Source organism: Mesoplodon mirus (genome assembly GCF_964341445.2).
Source record: "Mesoplodon mirus genome assembly, chromosome: 13".
Classification (NCBI taxonomy): Eukaryota; Metazoa; Chordata; class Mammalia; order Artiodactyla; family Ziphiidae; genus Mesoplodon; species Mesoplodon mirus.
The window spans coordinates 14,497,464-14,512,959 of NC_138989.1; positions in this window are offsets into that span (position 1 = coordinate 14,497,464).

The window sequence follows — 15,496 nt, forward strand, 5'->3', positions numbered from 1 at the left end:
GGAAATCTACCCCTATGTTCTTCTATTTTTATAGTAGACTTAAGCTCACTAGGGGTTAGGAAGGAATCACCACCACCATCATCACCTTCAACAATAATTAAAACATAGCTTTCCCGGGCAGGCTCCATATTGAAGACTATCTAAATAGCTGGCTTTGTAAGTGGCTTATCAACCCTGAATTTTCTATGGCAACAAAGAAGGAACAGAAGTTTCTACATCTTAGAAGGCCGACAAGCCAGCACCTTTTCTGACCTCAGCATTCTTATACCCCTTCAAAAAGCAGTCAGGCATGTTAATCCTACCGAAGATACGAATTTAAGAAGGCTTGGTCCCTGTTCCTGGAACTGTAAGGGCTGAGGGTGAGAGACAGCCTGGAGAGTAGACTGAGGGTTATTCCTGACAGAATTTTAATATCTGACTGACGCCCCTGCTACTCTTGATACTAATACCAGTGATAGTAAGAGTGGCTTTCATTTATTGACCATATAGTATGTGCCAGTCCCTGGCACAAGCAGTATACCTATATGGTCCCATAACTGGGATTGTAGGGGCCAACCTGATTCCTGTTTTACAGATGAGAAAGCACCTTAGCAGAGACTTTAGGTGACATGTCCAAGGTCACTCCGCTTACGAGTGACCATTGCATGCTGCCAGACTCCCTTATGTGATGGTTGGATCCAAGCCACCTCTGCAGGACCTGCAGGAACAGGAGAAGATGGGCAGCTGGAGTGTGCCAGGGCGTGTGTGCCTTCAGGTGGCGTGTCCTTGGAGCCTTCAACCTCAGGGAAAGTAAAGGAGGTTTTGTGACTTGGTGGCTTCCTGGTCTCGGATGCCCAGCTAACCCTCTGGTGTGTGAGCAAGTTGTATTCACTTCCCCAAGCCTCAGTCTACACCTCTGTAAAATGGGGGCAATCAGATCTGCCTCCAGGCTTGGGGTAGGGGTTCAATGAGAGAGTTTAACGTGTTTGTAGAAGAGACACACTAGGAGAGACTTCTTTCTTTAACTTTCATCACAGGTTACCTTTCTTCCTTCATTCACTGCAGGCTTTCTCTCCTGGGGTCAGGAGAGCTTTGTGAGGGCAGGAATATTCCGGTCTTGTCTGATTGTATTTTCATTTAGAAGGTGTTCGCCGTCTATGTCCTGAGTGAATTAATGAATGACTCAACAGATGTGCATCTCGGAGGACAGCAAGTCAAGGACTCTGTGGCTGGTGATTCTCGTGCCCGCTTTTGCGTCCTCTCTGCCCACCTCAAGTTGCCGATGCAGTGAAGGGTGACAGTGGAGTGCACGCTGACAGCATGCCACCTCAAACAGCCCCTGAGATCTTTAGCCACAATCAAGGCAGCAGGACAATCAATCACAAAACCTCAGAGGCACGTGTGGAAGAACATTTATTTTTGCGCATGACCTAAGTGAGCCACTGAGTTGTTCTGTTGAATCAGCCGAGCGGTTCTGTGGATCATGGCCAAGTTCCGCTAGCCTTGGCTGGGCTCGTGTGCCGTGATCAGCCGATGGTTCGACGGAGGGCAGGTTGGTCTAGGGTGTCCTTGGATGGGTGACGCGGTTCTGCTCCACGTGACTTCTCGTCCTCACATTTACATTCAAAGCCAGGAGTGTGTCTGCTGTGCCTGTAAGTCATTTACAGGTCTTCCCTTAATAGTTGTATAGCCGGGCTTCAACCAGAGAGGCAGAACCAGTAAGAGATGTACAGATACGTATTAAGAACCTTATTGAAAGGAATTGCCTCACGTTTGTGGGAGCTGGTGGGTAAGTCTGAAATCCATAGGGCAGGCCATTAGGAAGGACAGCGTATTAGTCTGCTCAGGCTGCTGTAACTGAGTGGCTTAAATGAGAGAAATTTATTTTCTCACGCTGCTGGTGGCTGGGAAGTCCAAGAACATGGTGTGCTTTGTATTATAACCCCAGCTCACTACCCGGAGAATCCCATTTTTAAAAATCGTATTTATTTATTTTTAATTGAAGTAGAGTTGGTTTACAATGTTGTGTTAGTTTCAGGTGTACATCAAAGTGATTCTATATATAGAGACTATATATTCTCTCTATATAATCATATATAGATATATTATTTTTCATATTCTTTTCCAGAGGAGCCCCATTTTTTTTAACATCTTTTCTGGAGTATAATTGCTTTACAATGGTGTGTTAGTTTCTGCTGTACAACAAAGTGAATCAGCTGTACACATACATATATCCCCATATCTCCTCCCTCTTGCGTCTCCCTCCCACCCTCCCTATCCCACCCCTCTAGGTGGTCACAAAGCACCGAGCTGATCTCCCTGGGCTATGCGGCCGCTTCCCACTAGCTATTGATTTTACATTTGGTAGTGTATATATGTCCATGCCACTCTCTCACTTCGTCCCAGCTTACCCTTCCCCCTCCCTGTGTCCTCAAGTCCATTCTCTATGTCTGTGTCTTTATTCCTGTCCTGCCCCTAGGCTCTTCAGAACCATTTTTTTTAACATCTTTATTGGTGTATAATTGCTTTACAATGGTGTGTTAGTTTCTGCTTTATAACAAAGTGAATCAGCTATATGTATACATATATCCCCATATCTCCTCCCTCTTGCGTCTCCCTCCCACTTTCTCTATCCCACCCCCTCTAGGTGGTCACAAAACACCGAGGAGCCCCGTTTCTACCCTGAGTTTTAGGGTCCTGGAAATGTCAGATATTAATACTCTACAGACCTTTAGAGAAGAGGAAAATGAGGCCATGTTAACTCCAAAGTGGAGGCGGTGACTTGCTCGAGGCTGGGAGGCTACTTAATGGCAAAGATGGGGCCAACGCCCGGACAAAACTGCATTTGTTCTGGATTCCTTGTGTGATGAGTATTTGGTATTTTGTGACCTCCCTGCATCGTTCTTCCTTCTTTGGGAGATGGCACCCCGATTCTTTGGGATGGTTTATATCATTCTTGTTGTGTGTGGGCACAGCAGATGCTGTCAGGGCCCAGCCCTGTCTCCTGGGCCCATCCTCCGGGTCACCTGCAGCTTGGGTGGATGGTCCTCAGACACCAGTGACTGTCTGCTTCCCGCCTCTGGGTCTCTTTGCTTGATGTCTTTCTCTGGCCTTAGGTATGTGCTTGGCCAGGGAATTAAGTAATGAGGGACCGGAGTAGCAACCTGTAAATATCCCAGCTTTCTGGCTCCTTGGCGGGACTATTCTGAGTATGTTTAGCAGTCTCTTATGGGGTCCCTAGCAGGACTGAGTCCCAGTGGCTCACAGAGGTGACCTGCTCGTTACCACGACCTTCATTGGTTTCCTTTCCTGCCTTATCTCTCTTCTCACTCCCTCACTCAAATAGATCACTGCACTCAAATCCTTTTTTTAGGGTCTGCTTGGAGGAAACTTACCCTAGGAGAGGAACACTTTAATCCAGAGCTCTCCCTGGCCTTAGACAAGACGGCGGGAGCCCTTGACCCAAGGAAGGCTTATTGCCTCTCTCTCTCTCCTTCTCCCAGAAGGAGAATCTCGAGTGGAGAAGTAAACAGACTGAGATTACTAGTGTACACTCAGTTTAGTCCATAACAAAACACTTTTTTGTTTTGTTTTGTTTTGTTTGTTTTTTTGTGGTACGCGGGCCTCTCACTGTTGTGGCCTCTCCCATTGTGGAGCACAGGCTCCGGACGCGCAGGCTCAGCGGCCATGGCTCACGGGCCCAGCCGCTCCACGGCATGTGGGATCTTCCCGGACCAGGGCACGAACCCACGTCCCCTGCATCGTCAGGCAGACTCTCAACCACTGTGCCACCAGGGAAGCCCCCAAAACTCTTTTTTAGTTCTTTCCACCTTGATCCCCCAGACTGTCCCTTTATTATAATTATGATTTTCCAATATTCCCTTCACCTCTGTTAGTTCCCTTTCAAAGTTGCCACCCACTCTTGTAAAGACTGATCAGGGAACACCCCTCAGAGCACGTCATTCACGTTGATAGTCTAGCCAAATGGGGCCACCTGAAGTTGTGCAGTGCACACCTGCCCAACGGTTCATGGCGGCTCTGTACCACTGATACTTTCAATACATGCTTTTCTTTAATATTGTACCATAGCAGATAAAACCTTGATATGGAAGTAGCCTTCTGTCTTCAGGTAAGTGAATGTCTAAACTATGGGCATGAGATAGTTGAAACAGCATTCAGGTATTCTTCAGGCTAAAGTTTGTCTCTAAAACAAGAGTCCAGAGGAGAAAGAACCAGGTATCACAAGGGGAACTGGGGATAGAAGATTTGACTTTGCTTTCCCAATACCAGCTGTATTCAGGGAGTGAGCCTTATTTCTGTTACTTTCATGAGGTTGAAATAACCAGCCCGAAGCCCAGCTATTGCCAGCAGCCTTTCCCAGCTCTGTCTGGTATCTACTTCCTTTCTCTGGAAAAAACATTTGTAGGAAAAGAAGGGGAGACAGAGAGAATGACAGAGAGACAGAGACAGACAGAGAGATAGACAGAGACAGAGAGAGATAAAGGAACCTGAGGAAAGTTTTTACATTACTCTAATTTCTGAAACATAAAAACTATTCTTTTAGAGTAAATCCATTTTTTCCCTGTTGCATTGAGGATTGAGAAATTCCTGGGAAAATAATTTGTCAAGTCCCGACTGATCAAAGATACATATGAAAGGAGCTCACCTTTTTTCCTTCCCTAGGAAAAAACCAGCCCCATCTAAGCTCAGAATGAATTGGCAATTCATTTACTGACTGTCAGATAAAGTAGCACAATCTCCATCACATCTTTAACTGGGACAGGACCAGAAGGAAGCAATTCTGTGCCCACCGAATGTACAAGCTGGGGGTATGTTAGTGATTAAGGACTCCTGGCCTAGGGGGAGGCAGAGAGATATGACTCAGATTCGAAAATGCACCATAAATCTCTCTCTTTTATTCAAAATGTGTGTTTTATAGTCGTTTCCTGGCCAATTGCTGCCTTGAATAAATATATAACATATCTGGATTTAGCTTTTAGGCCCAGAGCTGGGGTTTGTCTTGAGGGCCAAGTATTCTTGATATTTCCAAGAACTTAGCAAAGAGCAAATAATGAAGCTCTCCTTTCTTTCTGACTCACCAGCCACATCCTACATGGAAAATAAAAATAAGAGGTCGGGGCTAATTGGGCAGAGGGAGATAAAGCAACACCTGGTCCGCGGAGCTCATTTCTTGTATCCTCCAAACGGGCTGCCACTTTACCCTCTCCCCCGACACTTCTCAGCCAGGTACACCCCAATGAAGTTGCCAGCTCCGAGCCGTTGGCAGCATTTGGTTAGATCGATACATACTAACTCAGACATTTGGTCAAACACTTTGGTTTGGAGGATTAAGGTTTATAAAAAGGTTTTTAGGAGATTTCCGTTTGATTTCATCCATTCTCTTTTTCCCTCTTGTTATCAACTTCAGTTGAGTTTGGAGTTCAAGGCCCAGAGTGCTTTACAGTCCTGATTATTGAGGGTTCATTATATGCTAAGCGTTTTATATGATTATCATGCATAGGGTCCAAACTTGCTATTGAGTGTTTTAGAAGTCAAGGCCAAAAGGGAGGCCTGCTTAGTTACAAGATTCCCCATATAGCCCCGGGAGGTGTGCAGGGACCATTCTTAGCCCCATTTTACAGGTGAACAAATCGAGGCTCAGAGGGGCTGTCAGTCGCCCAAGTTTTCATAGCGGGACTAGACAAACACTTCTAGTTCCTCCAGCCCCGATGCCAGGCACTCGCCGTGTACCTACTGCAAAGCCCAAATGGCACAGTCCCTGCCCTTCAAGAGATCTCAGTCGAGTGTGACATTAAATGTCTTGTGCCTAGATTCCTGAGAGTTAGCTCAGAGCCTGGCAAGAAGTGGGTGCTTAGACTTCCTGCCAAATTCCCCAATTCCCGACAGCCTGGCTGATCTAACTTGGAGAGAATGTTAATCTTGATATATATGCAGAAGTCATTGAATACTCTCTTATTTCTCAGAGAAAGCTGCACTTGAGAACGCTCGGTGGTCAGAGGAGACATTTGAGGGAGAACAGAGCTGAATCTTGTAGAGCCTTCATGTTACAACACCGTGTCAGGATGTTGGTGTGGAATGAGGTTCCAAAGGCTGAGAATGGAGGCACGTGGGGTGACTCTACCTGCGACAGCTGAGTCAGACTGCCCGGAATGGAACCCCACCTCTGCCACTTCTCCACGATGCCAGATCTGGTAAACCTCTGTAATTTCCTGCGCTCTGGTTTCTCTACTTGTAAAATATTGATAAGAGGATTGTTTGTGAATTAAAGCGGTGAAGGCATAAGAAAGGATCTATTGACACGGCTCTCAGCGTAGAACAGACACTCAGAAAACGGCACGGATGACAGGCATTGTCTATCTCCTGCCTATTTCCATCAAGAATCTTTGACTGCAAAAATGCATGCAATCCACAGGTGGCAAATAATAAAATAATGAGGCCAAGAGTGATTAGTATATGTCAGTGAATTCCATTTGGTCACGTGTGATAGACTATATTTTCCAAAAGTGGCCACCACAATATTTTTTGTCCCATGCTGTCTTCCAGGGTCATGGTGCTTCTCCCATCAAGAGATGGAGTCTGGGCTGATTCATTTTGCTGTGCAGTGGAGGCTAACACACATTGTAAGGCAACCATACTCCAATAAAAATTAATTTAAAAAAAAAAGAGAGATGGAGTCTGATTCTCCCCTTGACTTTGGCTGGACTTACTTCTGGCAAATAGAATGGGATGGTGGTGGGGTAATGCTCCCCAGCACTAAGGAGTGAGCTAAACACAGGCCAGGCCCAGGGTAGGCGACAGGTGATGACCCCTTCAGTTGGAAGACCTCCCAAGGCTAGGTCATAAGAGGTGATAAAATTTCTGCCTAACTTGCCCCTGCACTGGGACGCTCACTCTTGAAACCCAGCTGCCATGCTGTGAGGAAGCCCAAATGAGCTCACTGGGAGAGCCCATGAGGAGCAGCCCACGTGGAAAGGAGATGAAGCCCCAAGCCTACGGCTAGCACCCAGCCCCAGACGTGCTAGCAAAGAGCCTTCAGGTCATTCTGCCCTCAGCTCCCAGCATTGCGGTACCGAGACTGCCCCGTGCCATGCCCTGTCTGAATCACTGACCCATGGGATCCAGGAACATAAGAAAAGGTTGTTTTACATCACTAAGTTTTAGGATATGTCGCTTCTCAGCCTTCGGAACCGGAACATCCTGTGTAGTTCATAGAAATATATTTGGCCCTGAGTTTTCGAGCTGCCAAAACGAGGAGAGAATTATAGTTAGTTACAAGAGCCCTAAGAGTTCATAAAAGACAAATACATCGAGATGTTTGCTAAACACCAGGAGGGAGATTTTCCTTGGGTTCTTATAAAGATGATGTAGTGCTGTGTAGTTTTTTGGTGATTTTCTTGAGGGTACCATCGTGTTCATGAAGCCCAATAGCAAATATCACAGGACTGTCTCTCTTGGGTTCCCCGGGTGTGCTACCACCCTAAGTCACAGTTTGACAAAATCAAGTGGTACAGAGGCCAAAATGATAAAATCTGGTTATTAAAGTCTCTGCAGGTCTGGCTTAATGTGGAGGGATATGTTGTAGAGATCAGTAAGCAGTTGGGGTCAAGTCTTTTTTTTTTTTTTTGCGGTACGCGGGCCTCTCACTGTTGTGGCCTCTCCGGTTGCGGAGCACAGGCTCCGGACGCGCAGGCTCAGTGGCCATGGCTCACGGGCCTAGCTGCTCCGCGGCATGTGGGATCTTCCCGGACCGGGGCACGAACCCATGTCCCCTGCCTCGGCAGGCGGACTCTCAACCACCGCGCCACCAGGGAAGCCCTGGGGTCAAGTCTTTATTGTCAGTACCCAGAGCAGAATCTGGCACCAAGGTGATAAAAGTATTTGTTGAATGAATAGAGAACAAATCCTTCATCCAGAGGAGTTGCAAGAAATACCCTGGTTAAAGAGGTAAGAAGTCAGCTTTGGAGCTGAGAGAAATCCACGTTCAAATTCCCCCGACACCTCTGATTAGCGGTGTGGCCCTCGGTGAGTTACTTAATGTCTCTGAGTCTGGCTTCCTTATCTCTGAGACAGGGAGAATCATAGCCCCCATTTCACAGGGTAGTAAGAGCCACAGCTGGTTGTTAAAGGATCATGGGGCCGGATGGCTGAGGTCCCTTTGAACAGCAGCAGAAAGCTTTTCTCTTTTGCTCACTCTCTCTTTCCTGGATTTCACACTCTCCCTCAGCCACTTGAGAAAGACAAGTTTCAGTTTCAAGTGGTTCCCCTGGGAACGGGGCCCAGGTAGGGAGCGAGTGCTGAGCTAAAAACAGGCCTGGCCTAGGGTGGGGTGACCTTCCCCCTCCGCAAGCTGTGTCTTGCTCTTTGGGGAAGCTGGCCGCCAGGGTGCCCGGTCCTAAAAGCCTCGCTCACTTCCTCCCCTCCCCCAGCATTGCCTGGTTAGGACTCCTCTCCAGGAGGGGGCTGTAAGTACTTTAGACAACAGGCTGATAGTGTCCAAGAGATGGATGGGGCCGCCCTTATCTTGCTTAAAGAGACACAGCTGGCTGGGTCTGTTGCTTCTCCCCTTCCTCTTCCTTCCCAGCCTGTGAATTTAATTTTCTTCCACACACACGCGCACACACACACACACACACAGACACGCACACACAGGTTAGCACATGCAAGAGCACATGCACACAGCCTCTGGGAATCTTCCTTCTGTTTCTTAGGACCACTTACCTTGTCTTCCTCCCTCTTGTCCATCCTTTTCATGACCTATAAAACTCAGAGGGCCACCCGGACACAGACTGTGGTCTTCAAAAGCCTGAAAAGTGTAGGCTGGAAATTTGAGGTGGGGATGGGGATGAGAGGAGTATCCTCCCCTCCCCTCAGCAGAACTTCCTTAAAAGAGAAAAGGAGGGGCTTCCCTGGTGGCGCAGTGGTTGAGAGTCCGCCTGCCGATGCAGGGGACACGGGTTTGTGCCCCGGTCCGGGAAGATCCCACATGCCGTGGAGCGGCTGGGCCCGTGAGCCATGGCCGCTGAGCCTGCGCGTCCGGAGCCTGTGCTCCGCAACCGGAGAGGCCACAACAGTGAGAGGCCCGCCTACCGCAAAAAAAAAAAAAAAAAAAAAAAAAAAAAAAAAAAGAGAAAAGGAGAAGGGAGGAGGGAAGGAAGAAGGAAGGAAAGATATACAGAAAATCAAGAAATCGGTTCCTTCTCACCCTTAGTTGATGGTCCCTTCTACTCCAGACCTCTGGGCTCATATTCTAGATTCTAGAATTGTGTTCCAAACGTGATAGGATTCCTGGGCTTCAGGGCTGCAGGAGGTATTTGAAGGGAGAGATGCTCAGGGTTCAAGCCCAAATTCTAAGTCCAGACCCACAGAGACAAAGGGACAGGCTGTTGGCTGGCAGGATATTCCTGGAAAATTAGACACTGTGAATTAGTGCTGGAACTTTAGAGCCATGGGGACTCCAAGAAAAAGTATATACCCTCTGTAACCCTTCCCTTCTGGGTTCCCACCCCAGAGAAGTTGTTCTCAGCCAGGGGCGATCGGGCTCCCCAAGGAATATTTAGCAATATCAAGACGTTTTTGATCGGCGTGATGTCCAGTGTCCAGGGGGTGGGGGCCAGGGATGCCGCTCAACGTCCTACAGTGCACAGGGCAGCATCCCACCCCAACCAAGAATTACCCAGCCCAAATGTCAACCGTGCAGAGGCTGAGAAACCCTGCCCTGGAAAAATACCAGCACAGATGTGTAAGAGAGGATGTACAAAGAAGTGCCCAGCAGGGCTTCCCTGGTGGTGCAGTGGTTGAGAGTCCGCCTGTCGATGCAGGGGACACGGGTTCGTGCCCCGGTCCGGGAAGATCCCACATGCCACGGAGCAGCTGGGCCCGTGAGCCATGGCTGCTGGGCCTGCGCGTCTGGAGCCTATGCTCCACAATGGGAGAGGCCACAGCAGTGAGAGGCCCGTGTACCGCAAAAAAAAAAAAAAAAAAAGAAGTGCCCAGCAGGCTTTTTTTTTTTTTTTAAATCAGCAAGGACTTGGAAATAGCTTAAATATGCATGAACAGGGGACTAGTTAATGAATCAATCTTGACTCTGGTTGCAAGTTAAAATGGCTAGAATTGTAACATTCTGTTACCTAGTTCCTGCCTTCACATCTCATTCAATTTGTCTTGGGTGGGGCCCGGGCATTCATATTATAAAAGTCTCCCCCCAACACACACACCTCGGTATTTTAACATGCAGCTAGCGTTGAATAAACTAGGTTCTCTCCACCTTCAGGAGTGCTATGCAGCAGTGAAAAAGAGTGAGGTTGATTTGTATGCAGCTCTATGGCAAGATTCCCAGACACGTCACTAAATGAAAAGAAACCAGTTAGAGAATCGTAGGTTCAACATGGTGCCATTCAGAAAAAAACAGAACACAGCAAATCTACACACCCCACTGGAAAAGTCTACATACCAGTAATATATACACATGCAAAATAAGGCTACCTATTGTATGATGTACAGGGTATAACAAGAATCAAATGAGTTTTAAAAAGACACATACATCCTGAAATGTGGTCCAAGGTTACTTCCTGGGAGATGCTGAATGGACCAAGATGAGAGTGAGGTCCATGTGACCTGATCTGCAAGGTTAATTTTTTTCAACAAGGAAAACATATTCATGATTGTGTAAGTAAAACTTCATTCATAATAGGAAATCAGAGGAGAAAATTGGGTTTACAGTTACTTAAGACCATCGAAATCCAGAGAGGTCCAATATTGCCAAGGGCATCGGGCCTGTCTCAGTTGTGGCCTGGGCTTATTTATGTATTTAATATCTGGAGGCAGCGGCTTCTCCCCAGCTCCCCTTCCTCTATCCCCAGCTTTGCAGCTGCCCCAAGCTTCCGCATCTGCCCCAAGCAACGGACAGCTGATTGGAGCAGAGGCTGAGAGCTGCTCATTTTATTAATAAGTGTCATGTCCAGGGAGCTTAAATTGCTGGATTTTTTTTTCCTCTCTCTCTCTCTCTTCCTAGAAGGCACCTGCCAATAATCAAAGCTGTTCTGCCTCTCCGAGCAAAGTGGGAAAGATCAGAGGGGGTTGGGGAGGCTGCCCTACCGCAAGGAGCAGAAGAGCTCCACCTGGATTCGAGAAGGAAGAAGGGAAGGGCTTGAAGCGGCAGTGGCAGGCAGTGGGGACGACTAGGAATTTCTTGCACACCTACTAAGTGCCAGGTCCTGGGCAGAGTGATGAAGATTAAAAAAATGAAAAGGCTACCTATGGAGACAAAAGACCTGTATGCAGAAAATTATAAGACACTGATGAAAGAAATTAAAGATGATACAAATAGATGGAGAGATGTACCACGTTCTTGGATTGGAAGAATCAACATTGTGAAAATGACTCTACTACCCAAAGCAATCTACAGATTCAATGCAATCCCTATCAAACTACCACTGGCATTTTTCACAGAACTAGAACAAAAAATTCCACAATTTGTATGGAAACACAAAAGACCCTGAATAGCCAAAGCAATCTTGAGAACGAAAAATGGAGCTGGAGGAATCAGGCTCCCTGACTTCAGACTATACTACAAAGCTACAGTAATCAAGACAGTATGGTACTGGCACAAAAACAGAAAGATAGATCAATGGAACAGGATAGAAAGCCCAGAGATAAACCCACAGACATATGGTCACCTTATCTTTGATAAAGGAGGCAGGAATGTACAGTGGAGAAAGGACAGTCTCTTCAATAAGTGGTGCTGGGAAAACTGGACAGGGACATGTAAAAGTATGAGATTAGAACACTCCTTAACACCATACACAAAAATAAGCTCAAAATGGATTAAAGACCTAAATGTAAGGCCAGACACTATCAAACTCTTAGAGGAAAACATAGGCAGAACACTCTATGACATAAATCACAGCAAGATCCTTTTTGACCCACCTCCTAGGGAAATGGAAATAAAGACAAAAATAAACACATGGGACCTAATGAAACTTAAAAGCTTTTGCACAGCAAAGGAAACCATAAACAAGACCAAAAGACAACCCTCAGAATGGGAGAAAATATTTGCAAATGAAGCAACTGACAAAGGATTAATCTCCAAAATTTATAAGCAGCTCATGCAGCTCAATAACAAAAAAACAAACAACCCCATCCAAAAATGGGCAGAAGACCTAAATAGACATTTCTCCACAGAAGATATACAGACTGCCAACAAACACATGAAAGGATGCTCAACATCTTTACTCATTAGAGAAATGCAAATCAAAACTACAATGAGATATCATCTCACACCAGTCAGAATGGCCATCATCAAAAAATCTAGAAACAATAAATGCTGGAGAGGGTGTGGAAAAAAGGGAACACTCTTGCACTGCTGGTGGGAATGTGAATTGGTACAGCCACTATGGAGAACGGTATGGAGGTTCCTTAAAAAACTACAAATAGAACTACCATATGACCCAGCAATCCCACTACTGGGCATATACCCTGAGAAAACCATAATTCAAAAAGAGACATGTACCAAAATGTTCATAGCAGCCCTATTTACAATAGCCTGGAGATGGAAACAACCTAAGTGTCCATCATCGGATGAATGGGTAAAGAAGATGTGGCACATATATACAATGGAATATTACTCAGCCATAAAAAGAAACAAAATTGAGCTATTTGTAATGAGGTGGATGGACCTAGAGCCTGTCATACAGAGTGAAGTAAGTCAGAAAGAGAAAGACAAATACTGTATGCTGACACATATATATGGAATTTAAGAAAAAAAAATGTCATGAAGAACATAGGGGTAAGACAGGAATAAAGAAAAAAAATAATGGAATTTATATAGCACTAGGATAGATATTTTCAGCAAAAGTTATTTATACGTATATAATTTTAAATTTATAACACTTTGGCCCTACATGTGTCCTTATGAATTTTTTGTCAAACTCACTTGCTGATGTCACTTTTTCCACATGGCACGATTTGAGGGGGAAAAAAAAAAAGAAAAAAAATACTACTGAATAAATCTGGGTATTTAACAACAACAAAAAAAGGCATATAATCATCTCTGCCTTTTGGGAGATGAATAAACATTCATTTCTCTCCTTAACAAGTATTTGTTGTGCACCTACTATGTGCCAGCCTTTGCTAGGTCCTGGGGATCCACATTCCCATTAGTCTAATAGCAATACTTATATAACACAATACTTAATACATAATATGCCAGGCACTGTGCTCAGCTTTTAATATATGTTACCATTTAATCTTTAAGACAACCTTATGAAGCAGATTTTATTCTTATCCTTATATACATGAAGAAAAGGAGGCACAGAGAGGTGTGGCTACCACAGCATCATTTCACTCAATTCTCCAATCCCCCCTCTGAAGTGGCAACCTAAACTGATTTAGTTAGAATGCATTAGGCTGTCTTAAAGAAAACTTGCCCCATAGCAGTCTCAAGGCAGGGCAGCACCGGGGTTGATTAACTGTGATGTCAATCCAGTCAAGGTTTCATTGTCTTGCTCTGCTGTCCTGAGCCTTCTGATCAGCTCTTTGCGTGGCTGCCAGCTGACTTCAGCAGTTACAGTTTCTACAGTGAGTTAACAATGTCCAGGGTAAGCAGAGCAGGAGCTGCCCCTCCTGTGTCTATTTCCTAGAAGCCCTGACACACACCTCACATCTCACTGGTCAGAATTAGCTCAGGAGTCTCTTCCTAAAAGGGGATTTTAATAATAGGCTTAGTCTAAGCAGGATGCAGCCCAGGGGCTGAGAGCTGCCTCCCGGAAGCATAGGGTCCCTTGGAAGAGGATCAAATCAACAAAATCAGGGTTTTGTCAACAAAGTGGAAAAGGGAGCGTATGGGTATTGGATAGAGGTCACAGGTTGGACTCCCAGAAGCAGGGCCTGAGATGGGGTTTAGTGTGCAAGAAGTTTATTAGGGGGACTTCCCTGGTGGCGCAGTGGTTGAGAATCATCCTGCCAATGCAGGGGACACGGGTTCGAGCCCTGGTCTGGGAAGATCTCACATGCCACGGAGCAACTAAGCTCGTGTGCCACAACTACTGAGCCTGCGCTCTACAGCCCACAAGCCACAACTACTGAGCCCATGTGCCACAACTCCTGAAGCCCATGTGCCTAGAGCCCATGCTCCACAACAAGAGAAGCCACCGCAAGGAGAAGCCTGCCCACTGCAACCAAGAGTAGCCCCTGCTCGCCGCAACTAGAGAAAGCCCGCGTGCAGCAATGAATACCCAATGAAGCCAAAAATAAAAAAATAAAAAATAAATTTATATAAAAAAAAAGATGTTTATTAGGGAGGGCTCTTGGGATTGACTATTGTGGAAAGGAAGGAGAGGAAGCAGGACGAGCAGAAGGGGGAGTTGGGCTGTGATGATGTCTTAATGAAAGTTTTAGCTGACCTGACAGAGAACCTCGTATTAGTTATAAACTTAGCAGCTTAGAGTAGTGCACATTTAGTATCTCACCATTTCCGTGGGTCAGGAGTCCAAGTACAGCTTCACTTGTCCTCTGATTCGAGGTCTCTTGCATGGTCAAAATCAAGATGCTGGACAGGGTTGCGGTTTCATCTCAAGGCTCAACTGGGGAAGGATCCACTTCTAAGGTCACATGGCTGTTGGCAGAATTCAGTTTCTTGCAGGTTGTAGGACTGAGGGCCTCAGTTTCTCGTTGGCTGTTGGCAGGGGGACACCTTTGGCTCTTTGCCGTGTGAGCCCCCCACACCATGGCCATTTGCTTCATCAGAGCCAACAAGGGAGAGAGTCTGCTAGCAAAACAGATGTTGCAATCTTATGTGATGTAATTGAACAAGTGACATTATGTCACCTTTGCTACGTTCTATTGTTAGAAGCAAGTTACGGGTTCTACCCATGCTCATGGAGAGGGGATTGTACAAGAACGTGAGGACCCAGAGGCAGGAATGCTGGGAAAACCATCTCAGAGTCTGTCCACCACAAACTCTGAAGCTGGTATGGCCCTTCAGAGTTGTCCTGAGTTGGGTCAAGGGGGTCAGGTCTTTCTGTTTCCCCACGGGCCTGTCATTGGATGTGGGCTGTCCCAGGAAAGGGTCGTGACCTTGGATGAGATGGTTTTCTGCGGATGAGGCAGCTTCTGACAGCTGAGGGCTATCAGCTGGCAATCTTTCCAGTGGGGAGTCCTGAAGGGGGCGTGGAGAAGCCACAGCAACCACGACAGTACACAGCCAACAGGATGTGCTGCAAACATCATCACTGTGTACAGGTGAGGAAGTGAAAGTTCAGACTTGACCAGGTCCACACGTTAGCATGTAATTACACCACATTCTAACTCAAGTCTGCCTGCCTTGAGAGCCCATATGCTAACCCGTTTTATGGTTTACTCCCTGATGGAATTTAAAATCTAGTTGTGGAGCAAACTGATAGCCTGATTTTCAATGAGCTAGGTATAATCCCAGCAGTTGATGTTCCTTGCCACCAGGTATAAGGTACCACTAATCACGGCATCTGTGGCATTTACAAGT